Raw genomic sequence first — 22,139 nt, 5'->3', positions numbered from 1 at the left:
GTTAATTAGACTCCTATTGCATTCTACTGTATAAAAGACATGAACAACTCGCGAGGTCAGATCGTTCCTGGACAAAACACAGGAAGAGTTCTATTATCTGGTTACATTACAGACTAAAACCTTCCCAGGGACGCGGCAACGGTACTATGTTTTAGCGGCCCGCGACCTGCCCGCTGTGGTGTGGACCGGCAATCAGGAATCATTATTTACGGACAGCTATTATCACCTCATGGCTTTTCTGGTTTATTATCGGCATTGCTCGTTATGTTGTCCTGAGACGGATAAATTATGCTATTAAGTTAGCAGATTGACAAAGTTATTTATGACAATAAGTGGGACCGAGTTGAGTGGCGAACCTGACTATATGGAATGTTTAGTTTCTCCTTAATTTTGTGGTGTTAAAAAAATATTAACAGCAGTACACAATAGATATGTAATCAACCAAGTGAAATGCTTATACACTCGCTTCAATGTTCTAATCCTGGCGATAACGCATTTATAATATGACTTAAATTTAAGTTTTTTAATGCAATAATCGGTCATCAGATAAATGATTCGATTATCCGTATATTCATATTTTTTAAAGGGCCATGTTTTGACAAGTCGCCTATATCAGCTTAAGATATAAACAATTTTACTTGCAACTACTAAATATTTTTAATTATTTCTTTTTTCGTCCGTGCGTCCCGCTTTATTAACGTCAGCCAATTTGATATTCGTTTTTGATTAGATGGAACTCGATGTGTAGTGCTAACCATTCAATTATATAACATTCACAGTTCTTACCTTGAATGTGATAATGGAAATAAAGGTGCTATGTTTAGTATGAACTTGCGTAAGCATCAACTTGCCTTACTTTTTTTTCCTATAGAATTTGAAGTGTAGTCTATTTAATAAGGTTTTCCCGTGTCTGAGAGCTGAGATGGCCCTGTGGTTAGAACGCCTGCATCTTCATTTCGGATTCAAACCCAGGCAAGCACCACTATATATATGAGTAATTGTGTTTATAATTCATCTCGTGCTCGGCGGTGAAGGAAAACATCGTCAGGAAACTTGCATGTGTCTAATTTCATCGAAATTCTGCCATATGTGCATTCCACTAACCCGAATTGGAACAGCGTGGTGGAATATGTTCCATACGCTCTCCTTAATGGGTGAGGAGGCCTTAGCCCGGCAGTGGTAGCCAATTTGCAGGCTGTTACTACTACTTTATGTGTCTAAATACTATTTAATATAAATACTACTTTCATCGGTGAAGATTCACAAGTTCTCAATACATTAGAGTTATTACGTGAATAAGTTGTCCTCAAGGCCAGTATAATGTTTTCTGAATATATGTCGCATTTTATGTGTGAGAAGGATTATATGTCAGACGTCGCGTCGCTGAGACTATGACGGCCCTTTGTTAGCAGACGCCGTGTGTAATAAACATCCACATTTTGTTATATTTATTAAAGAGTTCGCAATGTAAGCTAATGTTATATTTTGTTTGCTTTGAGTTGGATATATTACATTATTAAATTTATATCTGTTTTTACATAACCGTTATTTATATTTAGTCCCATTAAAGTATTAATTTGGTGCAATACTTTTATTTATACATACGCATAAATTGAATCGTCTTTCTTAAATTGATTTGAAATATATATTCTAAATATTATACATGTATTAGTGGTTACTGATTAATTATGTCAGCGTACCTACATGAATAACTGCAATAGAGTTTTAATGGAATTGATTCGTTTAACATTTGCATTCGGCTGTCATAATAATTTCAAAACTTTACACATTGTAAGATGGCCCAGTGGTAAGAACTCGGGCATCTTAACCGATGACTTCGGGTTCAAACTCAGGCAGGAACCACTATATATATATGCTTAATTGTGTTTATAATTCATCTCGTGTTCGGCGGTGAAGGAAAACATCGTGAGGAATCCTGCATGTGTCTAATTTCATCGAAATTCTGCCACAGGTGCATTCCACCAACCCGCATTGGAACAGCGTGGTGGAATATGTTCCAAGCCCTCTCCATAAGTGGGAGAGGAGGCCTTAGCCCAGCAGTGCGGAAATTTACAGGCTGTTACTTTACTTACACGTTATAAGTAATCCAAGAGTCTTATTAGTTGCAAAATGGGTGAGTTACGTAAAATTTGTAGTTCTCAATTTAAAATTTTCTATAAACCGAAATAAAAAATCAGTTCCCTCTTCTTTTTAATTCCTGCTAATTATCTGAGCCAAAGTATTGAAATTTTAAAATTCTTTCAGTCAAATGCTCTCAGTACGGTAAAAGGATGCCCATTTGTATGTATGTATGATCTTTTTTATTACATTACCTATTATTTGGCTTTCGACAACGGTTAAATTATTTCAAAAATGAAATGACGTCTTAGAAGCGTGGGATTAAAATCAGCGGCTATAGAAAAAAAAACATTGCTTACTTTCAGCTACATTATTAAATTATTTGTTAATTGAATAGTTAAACATTTTGTTGACATAATTGTGCATTTTCGTTTCCACATGGTATACTTAGGGTTACCTACTTGGCGTGAACTACTGAATCGAAAGTAATGCAATTTTCGCACGACCGTAAGTTGCGGTTACGTAAAAGTAATATATTATATTTATGATTAAATTGAAATCGAATATTCAGGTAAACAGATATAAATAAACGTTTTCGAAGCATTTGGATTCTTATTATATAACTATTTTTTATCTGTACAAAAAATCGCCGCTGTCATCGTACCGTTCCTTTTTTAAAAGGCTCGACAAAATGTTGACACCAGCCGCCGCACGCGCACATTTCTATCAGATAAATACATGTAAATAATTATTAAATATTATCGAATGTCAGATATGGTCGTTTAGGTGGCCGTTTCGTTATCTGTGTTATTTGTTGTTAACAGTTCCGCGGGGCGCTAGACGTGTTATCGAGTTGAGTTATGGCAACAAGAAGCGCTGCTATCCAGGGTTGCCATAGTTTTTCCAAACAATAAAAATATCTCAAACTGAGAAAAGGGTACTGCTATAAACTCATTACTAAAATAGGAAATGTGTATCTAATATTTTAAAAGGGCTGTTAAGATGGGTAGCAATGAGATTAATACCCTATTTATTTCGTTTTAGCTGAATAGGAACGGAAGCCGCTTGACAGCCCTGCGGGTAGCTCGTCTCTGGTTTCAGCGCTGTCACTAGATAAAGCGTCTGCTGACTGCTCATCACGCTTATAATGTCCTCAGATACGATCTATAAAACCTTACGGATGCTACTCTGTTAATGAGATAGTTTTGAAAAACGTATTTTTATTCCAAATCGGTACATTTGATATTCTTATAGAGTTTTAAAGAAATTATGTGTGATCTCATATTATTACTAAAATCTGAACATCCATTTTCACTTAAGTTAACATTTTATATCAGTTTGTTTTATCGCATTCATCTTAAGTCGTAGTAATATTCCTTTGCTGTATAGCTTACAAAATCATTTTTTTTTAATATAAGCCTTACTTTATTTGTTATTTAGTTAGAGAAAAAATAAATATATATAAATTAAAATAATTATGTAAAATAGAATATACAAGACAGTAGATATACAAGTCCAATAGCTTTCATTCAAACTTCACGAAGTGCTCTAAATTATATAATGTATCGTTTTGAAACTTTCTAGGCAATTGTACAAAAGCTCTTGATGAAACACATTACATATGTTATTTTATTTTTGGCAGATTAAGACATCAAAAAAGACTACCAAAATTCAAACTTTTATCCCTAAATTAAATCTCTTACATAATGTATTTCCAAACACGCGTTTTACATATAAGCCGAAACGTAAGCTCTGATATATTTTACTTTAAGCATAATTAATCTATAAGGGATGGAAAAAACGTTATCAACTATCTTTTACTCATAAATAGACGACAAACCACAGATTGCGGTGTTTGCGACATTGAAAAATTCTTAGCAAATATTTCTGTTATTTTTGCAATTATATAACTGCCACCTTGTTGAAAATGTTTTAATTTTTTAAGTAAATAATATATTTATAATTATCATCAAAATATTCGAAAAGGTTTTGCTGTTTTAGACTTTGCTTTTGTCCGTAAATTATAATGAAGTATAACGATTTACACATACAATTCGAATGAACTATGTACTGTCGGTTTATATAACTGTGGACAGTAATGTAAAATCGTGGGTCCAAATAAGTCAAGTATAATAAGTTTTTATGTTTTTTTGTCGTGTTCATAAGCCATCTTGCCCAGCGGTTAAAGACATCATGAGGAAATGTTTATCTACCAACGCCCATCATGGAAACCTGAAGGATTTGGCTCTGAAACTTATCTTAACCTTCTACCTCATCCAAAGAAAACCGCTATGAATAAAGTAAAAACCCGTAATTCCAGATCAGTGAGACATGTTATGTATTGAATTTTTACTATACGAGTTTTCAAAAGATTTATGTAATTTAATTATTTATTAATGGTATCAATTTAGTACTTATACTAGATATTTGCTTAGTAAATATTTTTACGATAATTTCAATTTGACCTGATTTTTGCGAATGAATTATATACAAAATGTCAATTGTCAATAAATTCGATTTAATTTGGGTTTTGGTTGAATAATAATTAAGTTACTGACTTTAGCCGGTCGTATTTTGTTTATTACCCAGTTTAAAATATTACTTGGGCGCAATAAAATAAATCATTTTACATTCAAGATAAGCTTTTCTTCATTGTGCTGTTGAAATCGAAAACAGATTACAGCTAGCGAAATGGTAAAGATATGGGACACTTAATTAAATATGATATTACAAGTTTTGTTTAGTTTGATGCAAATATGGAGATAGTATATTAATATATTTATTGATCTTTCATTTCTATTGAAATCAAGATATATAATATATATAAAGACACACAAATTATAAATCTAAATATTGTTATTTTAACCTCAAGTTTCGATTGTCGTATAGATTGAAATACTGACAAGATATTTGTCTTAACTATATAAAATGTCACCGGTTTGGAATGGTCACAGATTGAACAAACTAACTATTGTGACCTGCAAACTACCGTCTACATATTATTGAAAGCATAGTCATTTTTATCTTTTTATTTTTTGTATTTAACTAATATGATTGTATATTTTAAATGTTGAAAAAGAGTAACTACTGAGTTTCTTGCCGGTTCTTCTTGGTAGAATCTACTTTCCGAACCGGTGGTAGTTTCACTTAATTGTTAAATGACGATTCAAAAGTTCTTGTAAAAGCCCACTTGAATAAAGTTTATTTTGATTTGTTTTTGATCTTCAGAAAATATTTAGTCAAATAAACATCAACTTATCGTTAAGCTAGCCTCCGATTTCTAAACCTTTAGATGAGTTAGTCAGTAGATAAAGGGAGATTTACTAATTCAGATTTAGTATGGCCACATATTGCAACATCAACTACAACTGAAAGAAATCTATCCAGATTAAATCCATATTAGTTTATTTAACTTTTAATTGTCGCTGCAGGAACCCGAACACTACCACCATACTAGTTTGAAGATTCTGTGTTGTGGTTTTTTAGTGAACTGAAGTAAAGTTTTAGAATTGTTACTGCCTACATATCAGCTTCTCAAGGTCACATTAAGGGTACCTAAAGAATTGTATATCCATGATGTTTTTTAAATAATGAGCTATTTACATAGTGTAATTGGTTAAATTCGTATCGGACCAAGTGTACTTTCCACTCGTAATGTATTACGTTTGCAACAAAATCCACGTCTGTCATTCATTATGCGTTAGACTAACTGTCATGCAACATCGTCGAAAATAAACGGGGTTCGACGTATATCCGTTAGAAGGTGATAGGGGTGAGTAAAGTAAAGTAAAGTAACAGCCTGTAAATTTCCAACTGCTGAGATAAGGCCTCCTCTTCCATTAAGGAGAGGGTGACATATGAACGTCAAATTTTGGTATTAATTTTACGCTATCTTCGATAGCTATTTTCCTAATTGTAGTAGAGTAGGACCCTTTTCGTGGTATGATAGGAGCCCTGAATAAGCGCCGGTTGATTTCTATGTCTTGGATCAAATAAAAACCCTACTTTATCGCGTTTCGCCAATATCATCCACAGAAGATTGCGAAATACAGATTACACAGTTATTTGAATACGAATTTCCAAAAATTACTCTCTTTTCAGGGATTTCTTCGTGAGGATAATGATATGGATAGCATCATGCATTATGCACTTTAGAACATGCTGTGTGTGCTGTGCTCTGTTATAGAGAATTTCTCGGATTCGCATATGAATACTTTATTTAGGCTATATTAAAAATGTCTTATTTATAACTTGTGTAATAACCAAGTTATAATATATTGAACTGTTTCTATTTCTAAATATTATTTTATATTTTTATTAAGTAGTAGTTTTTTCCATTGGTTTTTATTTTTTGTTAATTTTGTGAGAATTTTAAAGAGCGACCTTTAGTACGTAATTCGTTCATGTTCGAATACGAATGTCCAACAGCGTCCTTTCTGGTCATTTTATTTCGGTTGCTTTGGAATAAATTCCTACCCTTTTTCTATCTATTTTATATATGTATATCTAAGAAAACGGTTATGTTTTTAAAATAATCTGCAGAACAAGTTTCATAATGTTTGTTTTTTTGTTTTTAAGGCATTTTTGTGGAAAAAAATCAAAAAATATTAAAATAATTTCGTTTTCCGTCAGTAATTTTTAAATTTGGACCGATAATTAATATTTAAATATTGACAAATATTCAATGTTTAATTTTTGAAGTTGCATTTTTGACAATTTAAAAAAAATATTTTTTTAATAAACGTGATAACTCAAAATTGGTTTTTGGTTGGTTGCACATGGTTTGCACCATGTATTGTCGAATTACCAATAATTTAAACTTTTAAAGGAGGTTAGAAGCATATTCCACCACGCTGCTCCAGTGCTGGCTGGTGGATTCACATGTGGCTGAATTTAATTGAATTTAGACACAGGCAGGTTTCCTCGCGATGTTTTCCTTCATCACCAAGCTCGAGAAGAATTATAAATACATTGGTGCAAACTCAGTGGCGATTGCCTGGGTTTGAACCTACAATTATCGGTTAAGATGTACATCGCTCTAACCACTGAGCCATCTTGGGTATCTGTTTTAATGGGAATAAATAAATATTGAGTGTGTGATAAATTTAATAAAATATATGTAACGCATATTACGTCGCTTAATTTATCTATTAAAGATATTTACTGGTCTGAATCTGTAATTCTATATATATAAAAATGAATTGCTGTTCGTTAGTCACGCTAAAACTCCAGAACGGCTGGACCGATTTGGCTAATTTTGGTCTGGAATTATTTGTGGAAGTCCAGGGAAGGTTTAGAAGGTGAATAAGTATGATAAAAATGCCACGAATATAATAAAAACAACGACTTTGTTTTTCCTTAGAAATAGATTTAATAGAGAATTATCATTGATTTTCTATGATTATCGATGTTAGACAATAAAACATTGATGTTTGATGAATTAAAATTGATTTTGCATTATTTAAAACATCATTACATCTATTTTTCGAATCTATATATAAATATATATATATATATATATAAATAAGTGGCATTTTTCTATGTCACTTTATAACTCAAGAACGGGCTCACCTATCCAAACCAAATTATCAGGGTTTGTTAGGACTATTTAGTAGATGGTTTATGTGAAGTTTGCACAAAATCGGTCGAGTGGTTCATTATTAATTATATTTTTTGTAACAAATGAATTCAATAAATGGCGGGTCATTTTGTTAACGGATATTTTTTAGACGGAAAATTGTACTGTCAAATTGAAAGTAAGTATTAATTGAAAATGAGTACACTCATCCACCAGTTTCAATTGATAAAACGTCTTATTTTAATTTATTAATTCCAAAAAACATTTAAAAGTACATCGTTTATTTTCATGTTTAAATATACAGAAAAAAGTTTGTGCCATTAATTTTTATTCATATCGACTGATGGTTCGTCCACTAGCACAAAATTATATCTCGAGATATGGTAAACTATATCATCAGTACATCGTTGGTGTGCATGCCAAAATAGAAACTGAATGTCTTAATTTTAATCGTTTCAACCAAGCAAAATTAAGATCCGAAGAATATATTCATTTGCAAGATGCGATAGCGAATGATGCTAATGTAAATGATATCGGGCGATTGACTATATTGCCATCTTCGTTTATTGGTCGCCCATGGCATATAAACGAATATGCACAAGCCGCAATTTCATATGTACGAAAAATGGGCGACCGGATCTGTTACATGTAATCCTCAGTAAGATGATATTAAAAACAATTTATTTGAAGAACAGTCGACATGACATAAGAGCACGTGTTTTTCGGCAAAAATTGAAAGCACTTATGGATTTAATTGTAGAATTATGTATATTTGGAGAGGTGCGTTGCAATATGTACTCCATTGAATGGCAAAAAAGGAGATTTCCACATGCACATTGCATATGTATGAATTTGGCTGATACATAAAATAACTCCGGATTAAATCTATAACGTTATCATAGCTGAAATTCCCGATTTGATCCAGAGGTATTTCACTTTGTCATTAAAAATATAATACATGGTCCATGCGGTGGGCTACATATGAGTTCGTTACATCTATTTCTCGAATTTCTTTCAGTTGGAAAAAAACGCCGATGTTATCAATTAACATCGATGTTTAGAGCTTCATAAACATGTTCGGTATTGATGTAATTATCAGCTCCATAATCATGTTTTTGTAACATGGGTAATCCCTATATTGTTAAACATTTGATGTTGTCCCCGTTATTCAGAAATCAAATTGAAAGAATAGTTGTATCTTTATAACTACATATTAATTTACAGGAGGTACCAAAAGAACCTTAATTTTAACTAACTTCAGTTGTTTACTGTCTATCAGATCATTTTTATGTACATAGATTGTTTGATAAATCTTAAATTTTGTCAGAAAACCAAAGTCATCGACATAGCTCACCAGATTAGTAAGCTGAAATGGCAGTGCGCTGGCCATATTTTTTCGCAAAACCGATAGCCGTTGGGGAAAAAGTGTTCTAGAGTGGAGACCGCGTCTCGGCAAACGTAGTGTAGGACATCCTCGGGCACGGTGGAGCGACGACTTGCGCAAGACGGCTGGCAGGAGCTGGATGCGAGTAGCCTAAGAACGATCACAGTGGCGTGCAATGGAAAAGCCTATGTCCAGTAGTGGACGAAAATGGGCTGATTGGTTGATTGAAGTTTTGTCACATATTACATTTATGAACGTAACCATAATATTTGACATTTGACAACCAATAAACAGATCGATCCTTTATCGTCTATCGATTTCTCTTATGACAAAGAGTGCATCCTATTATCCCCCTACATATTATTATATTCTTTGCTTCTATCTTTGTGAGTTGACGGTTACCGCTACGTAACAGTGATATTTCAAGTTACTTGCTCTATTTTTTTAAACTTTAGTTATAGTGTGTGCCTGAGAACTTTTCTTACTTTGTTTACGATGACGAGGAGAACACGACCTTACTTATGTTGTCGCAGTCAAAGTATGCGTAGAGCTACTTCACGTGTCAACCGCACTGATGACCAGAGAAAGACAGATCGAGAAAATAGTTATATTGCTATGTCACAATTGCGTTCTTTAGTGACTGACAATGAAATAGACAGGCTTTGGTGTGCCACATCGAACGCAACAAAAGTGAGCACGACTTAATGGAATTGAGAGATCCCGCAGACGCAGTGCTTCTGTGATCCTGGAACGAGCTGCATTCCACTATGATCCGGCAATAGATTATTGTGCTGATAAATTGGTAACAATTGGTTAAATGACAATAATTTATAAATATTATGAGGCGTACAAATACAGTGGTGAATCTATTGGATTATGTTGTGATGGAGGTAAAAGTACCACAATTGGTCCCACCACCAGATCCCTTACGCTCTTTAGTTTCTAGGATGGAAAATGATTCTAAGCATTTCTTAGCCAACATTCAAAAATATAACAGTTGTTCCACATGAAATCATTTGGCGCAACACATATGGTTACATAACGCAATACTTTTTTATTATATTAAAGTTTGTAATGGAATGTGTATCAGAAATATTTATTTAACAAATCTTTAAAAAAATCAGTTATATATTCGCTACGTGCGATGGTTTCTATGCACATCACATTTGGACTAAGTTAAGCATTTCGATTATGGCAGTACGAAGTTTGCCGGGTCAGCTAGTATATTATAAAACGAAAGTTTCATATCCACACTCTACCGAGATCGACGGCGAGAAAAGTCGTGGCGTCGGTTTGGCGACTGATATTGTCTGATAAATATTAAGTAGCAATAATTATCTTAATTTACAGGTTTATATCCATATGTGTATGCGTTTGAATTTATATAGGCATGTGTATAATGAACATATGTCTATGTCTGTGTTAGTAATATTGTCTGTCAAAGTATGTTTTTATGAACTTTGATATCAAAAGCTTGATCGGAAGATGAAGCAATAATGACACATCGTATAAGTGTATATATTGTGATAAGTATTTCTGTATGTTTGTATTTTTTGTATATGTGTAAAATGATAGAGATAACCATCTATCTATCTAATGATGTATTGTTTAACCTGTTAGAGTGTTCATGCGAAGTCGGGGCGGGTTACTTGTTGCCAGCAGAAGTTAGACCACTGGACTTCGTTCCTATAGGATTGTATACAATCATTTTAGAGAACCGGTTTAGCCTCCACGATAAAGTGAATTATGACGCTTGATATAACGGTCCGACCACTGACATTGATATAAGCTGACGAATATTTTCAGACGTAAATCTGCTTTCACTGGTTGAGTTATGAACGCAAACCTAATCTAACTCAAGGAGTAGGTATTACATTGGATGTAATAAATAATTGTAATTTGACTGTTGACTTGTTCGATATATTTTACTACCTTGCTTATATACTGGGTGTCTTTGTTTAAATCTCAGGAGTGATCAATACAATATTGGGAAGTTTCTTTTGAGAAATTGTCAGTAACCATCCGGAAGTTGGAAATATTAACTATCCGATACTTTTTCTGTTTTTCTGTTGAGTCGAGATGGCCAAGGTTAGAACGCGTGCATCTTAACCGATGATTGCGGGTTTAAACCCAGGCAAGCCCCGCTGTTTCATGTGCTTAATTTGTCTTTATAATTCATCTCGTGCTTAGCGGTGAAGGAAAACATCGTGAGGAAACCTGCATGTGACAAATTTCATAGAAGTTCTGCCACATGTGCATTCCACCAACCCGCATTGGAACAGCGTGGTGGAATATGTTCCAAAAACCTTCTTCTCAAAGGGAGAGGAGGCCTTTAGCCCAGCTGTGGGAATTTACAGGCTGTTGTTGTTGTTGATACTTTTTCTACTTTTCTCAATTACTCAAGTAATTCGAAACCTACGCCAGAAGTCGAGCGTGAATTTTTTATAATGTTTATACTAATTTATAGGATGCACTTACTAAAATGATTTATTACTATAATTCGGTAATCAACATATCATGAGATGTGTAATTAATATTTACAAAAATCCATTGCTTATCTCTCCACAGTCATGCCTTTCGTGAGGGAGGGATGGACTTGTTCATAACACAGCCGAACTCTGTAAAAAATAATCAATTTTAATGACATATAATTGCTAGAGTGAATGACTTATTGTTCAGATTTTTTTCACTGAAGACTTTTACGTTTTATATACTTTGACAAGATTGGGTCCTATTTTGTAATTATATAGCAGCTTAGTAGCTTATAATGAGATATAATAAATAAGCTCATTATTAATAGCTCTAACTGAATAGGCTATATATACGCATAGATTAATCTATATTTTCTATTACTTATTCGAAAACTTATAAGTAGCGTATAGATTATGTATAAAATTTACAAATAAATAAAGAAATCAGGTTGTTTTTCCACTCTGTTAATGTTCAAGAGATTTTTCAAGAGATTACAATACATCATGTGTAGTTAAACATGACTTGTTTAATTTAAGCTGATAAAAAAGTAAATCTCTTTTAGAGGAAATAAATTAATTTTTTTTTAATATTTTGATATGAATATATCAAATCAAACTATTCATAGGCATAATCATGACAATTTAATTCCCGGATTACCGGTTCTTGGACATTTTCCATTAATTGTGCTATTGAGTTTTGCCAATTTTCCTGCTTCATAGTTAACGGATAGTAGACCTAAGTATTTGGTATTCATTATTTATAACTTAATATGACAATTTCATTACAGACGGACAACGAAGTGGTCTCTATAAGTGTTCCTTTTTCCTTTAGAGGTACGGAACCCTAAAAATTTTCCATTTCACTTTTAATAATGACATCTTACTTAGAGATACATAGATAATAATAACATTAACTGGAAATATTTCATTTATGTTTTGCTATTTGAGATTTAAGATGTAAAAACGCATCATTGTTTTCACGAAACAACTTTGCCAGCGATATTATTATAAGTATTTGAAAGGTCGCTAAATATAAATCGTTTTAGAAGCTTGTCTAGTTGCGCCAACTTTAAAAATAATTTGCTGTTATATCGTAGGTAATATTTAAGAGTGATTAGTGAAAAAGTTAGCTTAAAATAAAATAACTTAAATACTTTAACTTAAATTAAAAAGGAGATATATTTTTAAAGCTTATAGGTAATTGTGTTGGCTTATTTGGGTTTGTAGTCAATAGCAGGGTTCAGGAATAACCTTATCAAAATTGGTACCATAACTTTATCTTATCTAAAATTTAAATATAAAAATACTACTTACATTTCATTTCTAGGGAGCGTCAGCTTATTATAATAAAGACTTTTCAGCAATCGGCTCTTTTAGTATTTAAAGGAAAGTTATGATAGCTTAAAGTAATGATGTGGCAACCCTAATATTATTTATTGTTTATTTACATTCATTACATCTCGAGTTTAGGCGATGCAAGTTTCCTTATGTTGCATGATATACTGAAGTCACAATTATGTTTCGCGTGTTTCCGTTCAATGGTTCATTCTTGTTTGACAAGCGAATGCAATTGCTATCTGACCCTTTCGGATCGTCGGTATTGTTGTTTGGATATTTTATTTATTGATTTCTTTTATACTTGTCATTGTAAGTTTTCGCTTAAAATTAATTTATTAGAAGCTAGACTAGACGTCAGTCATAACTGAAGATTACTAGTTTTAACCGGTTGATTGATTTGTCATGTGCTTCATTTGTGTTTAGCTGTCAATCAAGAATCAAATGTAGCCGCATGTGTATCCATCAATGTATATTGGAGCAGCTAAGTTTAATAAGCTTTAAACGTGGTGATATACGTATATTTTGTTTTAATTTTTCGTATATTTTGACAAAAAATGTCTACGGTTTGTCAAAAAGTAATCATCGTTGGAATTTATCTTAGTTAGAATATACCTTTAACCTTTAATAAATTAAAACCTAATATGTAATTTTGTGTATACCTGAGATGTAATATAAATATAGATTGATTTATCCTCGTTACATACCATACTGCTATTTAAATAACATAAGTAAAAAAATAAAAATCCAACTGCAATTCTCCTATCTCTATACAATCTCACCGAAGGTAAAATAAATGTATGCTTATAAATTTGAATAGACCGCAATACTTGTACTGTTTGATTTGTAATAGCAGGTAATATTCTTAGCGGGGTGTTATTAGCCACTTGCTAGTGCTGCCGGCGGCTTTACTTGATCTGAATCCATTTTCTTTTAAGAACAGAAAATGATATTGCTTCGATCGGCGACCACGGCAAAAACACTTGCAAAATACAAGTTAGTGAATTAGCTTTAGATAAGTATCGGTGTAAAATGGAGCACGTTTTACCGGAAAGCTATCAGTCATCTACTAGTGGCCTGATAGGTCGAACAGATACGCAATAAGCGTTGTGTTTTAACGCGGCGAAGTACGCCCGGCGCTGGCTACTGATCGGCTGTCATCGGCACAAAGTTATCACTTCTATAACGTCTCCGATATGGCACTTTTAGTGCAGCAACAAATGAAGCGGTTGCATTAAAACTTGTCCGGTGCATATCTAAGCGTAATTAATAGCAGGAGATAAGTCGTGGAGAGCGTCTGCGATACCTCCGTAAGGTCGGACGTAATCGAGGCTGTCGGGAGCGCCGCCACCGGCGACCGGCCCGGCCGCTATATTAATAACCGTCAGCCGATATCGGTGGCCGCACCAAATGGGAAATTAAAAGGCTTTCAGGGGATCCGCTCATTAAACTGATTTGTGGTGCTCAGCTTAGCGGCCGCGCATGAAACTATTAAACAACTATTGTAATCGTCTCTACCGGACACGAGATTCATTTATGCCTTCATTTATCGAACTTTGAGTCGTTAGTTTGACAATATCTTCTAACCAGAAAACTTATTGGTGTTTAATCTGCCGAATTATTGTTCAAAGAGGAGTTCGATCAGAATATCGATGCGGACTGAGAACATATTTGTTTTCATGTCGTTTTGTCACAACACAATGTAAGACAAACCGGTGTTACAGTTATCGAGTTGTCTTACAAATAATACAATATTGTAAGCTTGTATGACAAGATTGCAGAATGTATGAACATAACTGACCTAGTACTTAAGATATCTGAATATTACGACGGCTAATGTTTTAATATAGATATTTAAACTGTAGAAAAAATAAAGTTTTGTCTCGCTTGAGATTGTGCACATAAAACATTGATTGTTAATAGTAGTAGTTGTAGCGTTTTGATACGATACTTAAAACATTCCTTAATAAAGGCACACTGAGTTTGTATATTATATGAGTTATGATATATTTCCGTCTTATAAATTCCAACGTCCGGTGTGGCAGATACCGTTGCAAGTCTCGGGGCGGTACTTAAAGAAGGTAATCGCGCAATTTGTGCCGTCATTGTTCTAAAGTAGCGTTGGTCGTATATCAGTGCGGCAGACGGGGCCAATTGATACAAACGAGCGCGTGTCACGTCTAAATATAATATTAGGAATCACGGCGCGAGCCAGGATATATTAATTTGGAGTGCCTGCTGCATGATGTAGCATATTGTTAAGGTATGCGCCGGCTGAAGCGTGTCCGAGTCGGATAGATAAGCACTGGCCGGTTGCTATAATACAGATTATGCATCCAAAGCGTACGAGTACAGTTACAACAGATTAAATATTGTCAACTATAATGAAACATTTTTTTTCGTATAATACTTATTTATTGTATTGATAAAATAAAGATGCGCTGTTAATGCAGTTTTAAGATAATGACCAATTTCGAATACAGGAAGATTTATTGTTACTACCGATAAAATTGATTATTAAATACAATATACGTAAATCACACTCAACGTCTTCATCGGCGAGGCCTTCGCTGGCGCTGGATATCATATCTTGCGTCGGATAAATTTTATAGCTTTCGGTGGGCCCCTGCTCTTTTGAAATAAGATTAAATGATTTACGAATGAGGTCAGAGAGGCAGTGAGGTCGGCCAACTTCGCGTCACGGCGTCAATCGCCACGCGCGCGGCACACGACACTTGCCCGCCGCTGTCGAGCCGTGAGAGGCCATTTCCTCTTTTGACCACTTTAATGAACTGTTTCACTTTAAACTATTTTACAATTGTATGAAAATATTGTTGGCGTACTTTAAAGACTATTTCATAACATGGTTTCATATATATAAATATGCTATAGTGTATTTTATTTTAGTATTTGTGGAAAACAGAGGGTAACTAAAGATGTATTCAAAGGCTATTAGTACAAAAATGTCCCATTTCTGGAAGTCTCTTTAAGTAAAGTAAATTTAAGAAGTAATTGATGAAAAAATTTAATACTTAATTTGAGATATATATACAATGTGTACATATATAAAGACCGAGACGAATAAAAGTAAATAAAGTTGCGAAAAAATTATAATCAATTGTAATTTTAACTATTATAATTATCTTTAAAGTAATGCGTCATATATCTCATATTTATGAGTTGAAGAAGGAATCCGAGTATTATTTACCGTGTAAGGAAAGGGAGTAACTTCGCCAGACTCTGGACTACAATTTACCAGAAAATTCTCATTTACTTCGATCATATTACACGACGCCTGCCTAGTTAGTTCTGCAAGGTTAACGTCCTAGTCAATGTATATCCATGCAACTGGAGATCATTATCTAGCTCTTGGCCTGGCAGAGTTACCGAAGAACGAACGAACACGGGCCTTAGTTGTTAAGAATACAAAGAAGAAGATTATTAAATATTTATAAATCTATAAGTTACTTGAAATTATTTGGTTGTCAATATAGTTATAAAGATAAATCAAAACCTTTTTTTATGATTTATTCAAGGTCCTGTTCACATTTCTTTTCTACAAATTATTCTACAAATTATGCACTGCTCATATAACTGGAACTAAAACGCATAAACTTGTAAAATGAACATAAATTAATGGATATCTCACAATAACGTAGGTCATTCCTAATGCTATCTTATAATAAATTAGAATGACCAGGTCCTGCGTCTTGTGGTATCAACTTGTTCTCGGGCAATGTTTTTGAACAATCTGTGTTTAGATATTTAAATGTACCTCTCATATTTCTTAGGCTTTCTGCGTTTGTATATATTTTGTCATGGTTTCGAAACGATAATAATAACTTTTAACCTTAGAATTTAAATATAGTACTCACTATTTAAATAGTATGGTTAAATTTATTAGTAAATTGTTTTGAAATACTGTTGTTATTCAATTTTACGTAAATCATATCTTGTCTTATTTCGGTCACAGTGATGGAGGATATTTAACTGCGCAGGAGATATTATAGTGCACAAGTCTGTGCATAACACAAGTGCAATCTTCTTTGGGTTATGAGCCAAATGAAATAGAAATCCGTAATGATCAGAGTGACTTTTACTGCAAGACTAATGTAACTCTACGTGATTTCCAGGCATTATTCAGTCTTTTGTCAAATTTTCATTTTACTTGAGTTTAACAGTAACTCATATCTACAGTCCTATAATCTAAGTGCTACATAAACGACATATTCACTAAACCAATACCAGCCTAGCTAGGTTTTACGGTTTTACACAATATAGGTACATGCTATATGCCTGTTTGATACTAGTGACAAATTCTCCCTCTCAATTTTTTAGGATTATAGCGTGTAAAGGATCAGTCACTTAGTATATATTTTTTAAATTAGTTAACCCAAAGCATTTTTTTAGAGATCGATTTGGTATTTACAAACACTAGTAGGTTTAAATATATATAATTTTCAACTCTGCTATATGAATATACGAGTACATATGGATTTCGAGCCGAAATAAATATACTTCAAATATTCAGATAATATTAATAGTCCCCTCATTTAATATTGTTCATAGCTCGCATAACTTCATTATTAGCTCAATTGAATAAACTGTGATAGGAACGCCGAGGCGCTCTGCAAGTTGATTGCTCAAATTTCCTCTTCAACTATCACAAAGATATGGTGAATTTCTAATTGGATAAACGTGTCGTTTCCTATTTAAAGGCGACGGCGGGTAAAACGTTTCCATTTAAACGTGACCTCTAATAGTTTGTTTGTGTCCCCTTGTGACGTCGGTAAGTGATGGGTCGAGGGAGGGAAGAAAGGCCAAATTACGCAGGTACTATATACGTAAGCACGCGCGCCGTCATTCAGAGTAATGGTCTATCGTGGCCCAAGACTGCTCAATGACTGCTTAATGAACTCATTTTATTTGTTTATGTTTCCTGGGAGATAGATATTATAATTAATATTTGGTACATTTAACCATCATTTTATACCAATTGATATTTAAAAAAAAAACATACATGGTACTTGATTAGATTTGTTTATGTTTTTTTTTTTTCAATTTTTACGGCGACATAGAAATGTGTTCTGAGACGGCGTGTCGTAAATCAAGCGGCGATGGGCGGGCGATAGCGCTTCCGTGCGCGACGTGCGCGCGCGTCTCTTCAGTAGTGCCATACACACACGCACAACACATCACCCATACTTTTCCTAGAATTCGAATTTTATTCCTCTCAAACGTTATTAATCATACCGGCTTAACTCAACTGGCTCTATCATTAAAGTTAAAATTGACTAAATCTGACATTTGATTAAGAGAATATTCAGCGTTATTGGCTTTCTTAATTGTGTATTTATGTAATAAATACGTTCAAATTACATATCTTGAATCCAAATCATAGAATGAGTAGCTTCTTAATAAACTAATCGAAAAAAAATCTTATGTGCAACGGTATAAAGACGATAGACTCTATATCTCTATGTTAAAATACTGATTTAAGTAATTAATGCGAATTCGATACAATTATATCCAAAACTAAAAGTGATATAAATATATCTCTTATCTTTTAATATATTCATGTTTACAATATAATATATCAATAAAGTGGACATCGTTAAGTTTTAATTATGTACGAAATTATTGAGGTTTTTTCGAAAAGTTTAAGAGAAAAGTAACACCGTTTTTAAAATATAATATAGGTTTTTGAAACTTCCTCTTTTATGAGCCTTCATGGTACAGCGGTTACAATATGTCAATGATTCTGAGTTCAAACCCAGGGCGCGCAACACTCAATTCATATACATATCTATCTAGTGGTCGGCGATGAAATAAAACATCCTGATGCAACCTTCACGTGCCGGATGAGAATCTGCCATGTGCTCGAAACCTTTAACATTAACGGGCTGTTATTGTACTGCTACTACCTTGTTAGATATAATTACGCCAATCATAAAGGATAAAAATATAATTACTTTGTTATTTATTGGATGGAATACTTTTTTCTGAGGTGCACTAATATTTATGTTGGTTTTATTTGACTGTGAATAAAAAGATCGCATTGATTTTTTCAAAATGAATGTAAAAAAAAGGAAAGTAACAGCTTGCTAAATTTTCCCACTGCTGGGATAAGGCCTCCTCTCTCATTAAGGAGAGTGTTTGGAACATATTCCACCACACTGTTCCAATGCGGGTTAGTGGAATGCACATGTGCCTGAATTTCGATGAAATTAGACACATGCAGGTCTTCTCACGATGTTCTCCTTTACCGTCGAGCACGAGATGAATTATAAACACAATTAAGCACATATGTAGTGGTGCCTGCCTGGGTTTTAACCCGAAATCATCGGTAAAGATGCACGCGTTCTAACCACTAGGCCATCTCAGCTTTGTCCTAAATAAATATCCTTGTTTGTAATATTTATATACATATTCTACCGCCAAATAACAGTACTCATTATTGTTGTGTTCTGGTTTGAAGGGTGAGTGAGCCAGTGTAACTACAGGCACAAGGGACATAACATCTTAGTTCCCAAGGTTGGTAGCGCATTGACAATGTAAGGAATAGTTAATATTTCTTACAGCGTCATTGTCTATGGGTGGTGGTGACCACTTACCATCAGGTGGCCCACATGCTCGTCCGCCAATCTGTACGATAAAAAAAAATCTATATGGTAGTCGAAGTGGTGGAATAAGCTCGGAACGTTACCAGAAGAGGATTCTTTTGACCAGCAGTCAGTCAGTCAGTCACTTAAGGAGCTCGAGATTAATAATTATTTGATGAGTGCATTACTATCAATGTTTTGACCATTATAGTTTATCTTTTATACCAATCATTTATTTATTCTAAAGATTTGTTTTTAACGATTACTTCATCAATATATGAGGTAACTACGTAATGGGTTAGCTCTTCAATGTTATTTTATGGCTTATCATTGATATCTCTGTTGGCGTTTGAATCGACACTATCCACTAATTAAATAAAGTATTAAATACCGCCTGCGAGGGGCTATTATTTTTTACGATCTCCATCAGAGACAAGGATTATCACTAGGATGAGCGATATCATATATTTATCATTCCATTAAGAATATAAGATACAAATATTCTCTCTGTAAAACTGTCAGATTAAAACTGGATTATAAACATATTGAAACGACGAGCCGTTAGCGCCGCGCGTATGATATGATACTAGATATTCGCAGAATTTTAGTATAAGGTTTGGCGTATTCAGTAGACAAAAAGTAATATCGTTTTTTAAATTACACAATTTTATATGTAAACATGGTATGCTATTGACGTCATAAGAGAACTTATAACAACTTTTAAATCAATATGTACCAAAAAAACAATTTTTTATTTCAATTATTAACAAATGTGGTACTCACGTTGGTAGTAAGTAAACGTTCAAATGATATCCTCTTCTAACTTCTCATTGGTCAAAACAAATGGCACGCTTTTCCCCAGCTTCCTGTTTAACAATATGTTAACGTCACAAATACATAAGAGAAAAGAAGCTACACATACAAATCACAAAGTTTATAATCTCATCATATCACAAATATTATTTATATGAAAAGTAGGTAGCGTGGCAAGGTAGTCGGTAGTTGACAGTGTGATACAAATTGATCCACTTTATTTGATCCACTATAGAAATATAGAGAAGTTGAAGATGGTTCGGTACGATGACTGAACACTTAAGTTTACAGGTATAAATACTACAGTCAAATTAGTTTCAAAGGCCATTGAGAAATAATCTCTAATTTGATGAGCTAATAATAAATGAGTCAATTAGTTTTAGCTGACATTGAGAATGAGAGTTGTTTTAAGTCGGACTCACAAGGAGAGCGTTCGAGCGTGTGGCGAATAGTTCAGGACCACCGGGGCAGTGTGGTGCTTTACTTACGATTTATTGTTATAAAAATAATGTATCATCGGCGGCGAGCACAATGGCCGTAACAAGCTCGCTCGTGTGTTGCATTAACGGTCGCGCGAGCCAAGAGCTCGATTACGTGTAGTTCAGCTGCTTTTAGCGGGAAGTAGTATACTGTATTGTATTGTATTATAAAATATATACTTATCTTTTTAAGAAAATTAAGTAAATATAAAATTTTATTTATAAATATTTTTTTATTTGTAGGCATGCTACAAATGGGCCACATAGTATACTATAAGAAATATATATATATATACATTATATTATTTCATGTATATATAACTATACATATGCGACTGCTATAACTAACGCTAACGTAAGGGATGGTTAATATTCCTTCGAAATATATTATATGTGGTTATTGCGTAAGCTTCAGATATGTGCATATCTATGTGCATATAATTCTTGTGGTTTAGTCAGTCAATCTGTATACATATAGATTTGTCCATATTATCCTAAAGACCATTTATTTCGAGATATTGGGATTTTATTAGGCATTTGATATTCATATTTCTCTGTTGATTTATGTGCTGTTAAATTGCTCATAATCTCAAAGCTGGCTCGAGAATTGCAAATCTGATACGAAACCGCAATTAAATTCTATTAACAGTTCCCGAGCAACGTGTAATTAAGCGACAACGTAGGTATGCCTGAAATATTTCTCATTCTTATTTGAAGGGGCAGAACCGGAGTGAAGTTATGAAGTTTTGTTGCAATAATTATACAGTGCGAATCGTTGAACGACCGGCCGACTGCACTCTCGTATAAAATAGTGTCGCGCGACAATATTAAAGCGCTGTCCACTCGCTCTGATTGCAGGTGCCCGTCCGTGCCCTGCCTACATTACACGTTCCTATTACGAGACGTCTCGATTAACTATGCATACGCTACACGTGAAGATATTGAGACTATAGTAATTACAAAACTTGTCAACCGTAGATTGATCAGTGATATTATATGCGGGACCGGTTACAAATTAATTCATGTTAAAAATAAAAGATGAGGGTTTCAACTCTCTGGTTGCGTTGTAGATGTAACCGGTATGACGAATGGGTAGCGGTGTGATGTACGTATGCAAGTGTTCGCGGTCTCCGGCGATAACGCAGGCAGTTAATCAAGCTACCGCGGCTGAGTTTGATTGCGAATGATAAATAGAGCTTATAAAAGCCGCTGTGAACTATAGTTGTATCTGTAAGAAATAGGAAAATGATGTAAGCATACAATTACTGAGAAATATCTTAGAGCAAAGATTAATTATTGAGTTAAATTAATGACTTTTTGAATTACGAACCATTATAGATAAAAGTAACGCTACATAATTATATATATACTTACATATATATTTGTTGTATGTTTTTC

Source organism: Vanessa cardui, chromosome 3 (assembly GCF_905220365.1).
Source record: "Vanessa cardui chromosome 3, ilVanCard2.1, whole genome shotgun sequence".
Taxonomy (NCBI): domain Eukaryota; kingdom Metazoa; phylum Arthropoda; class Insecta; order Lepidoptera; family Nymphalidae; genus Vanessa; species Vanessa cardui.
The sequence above is the reverse complement of the archived record's forward strand: the minus strand, read 5'-3'. Positions refer to the sequence as shown.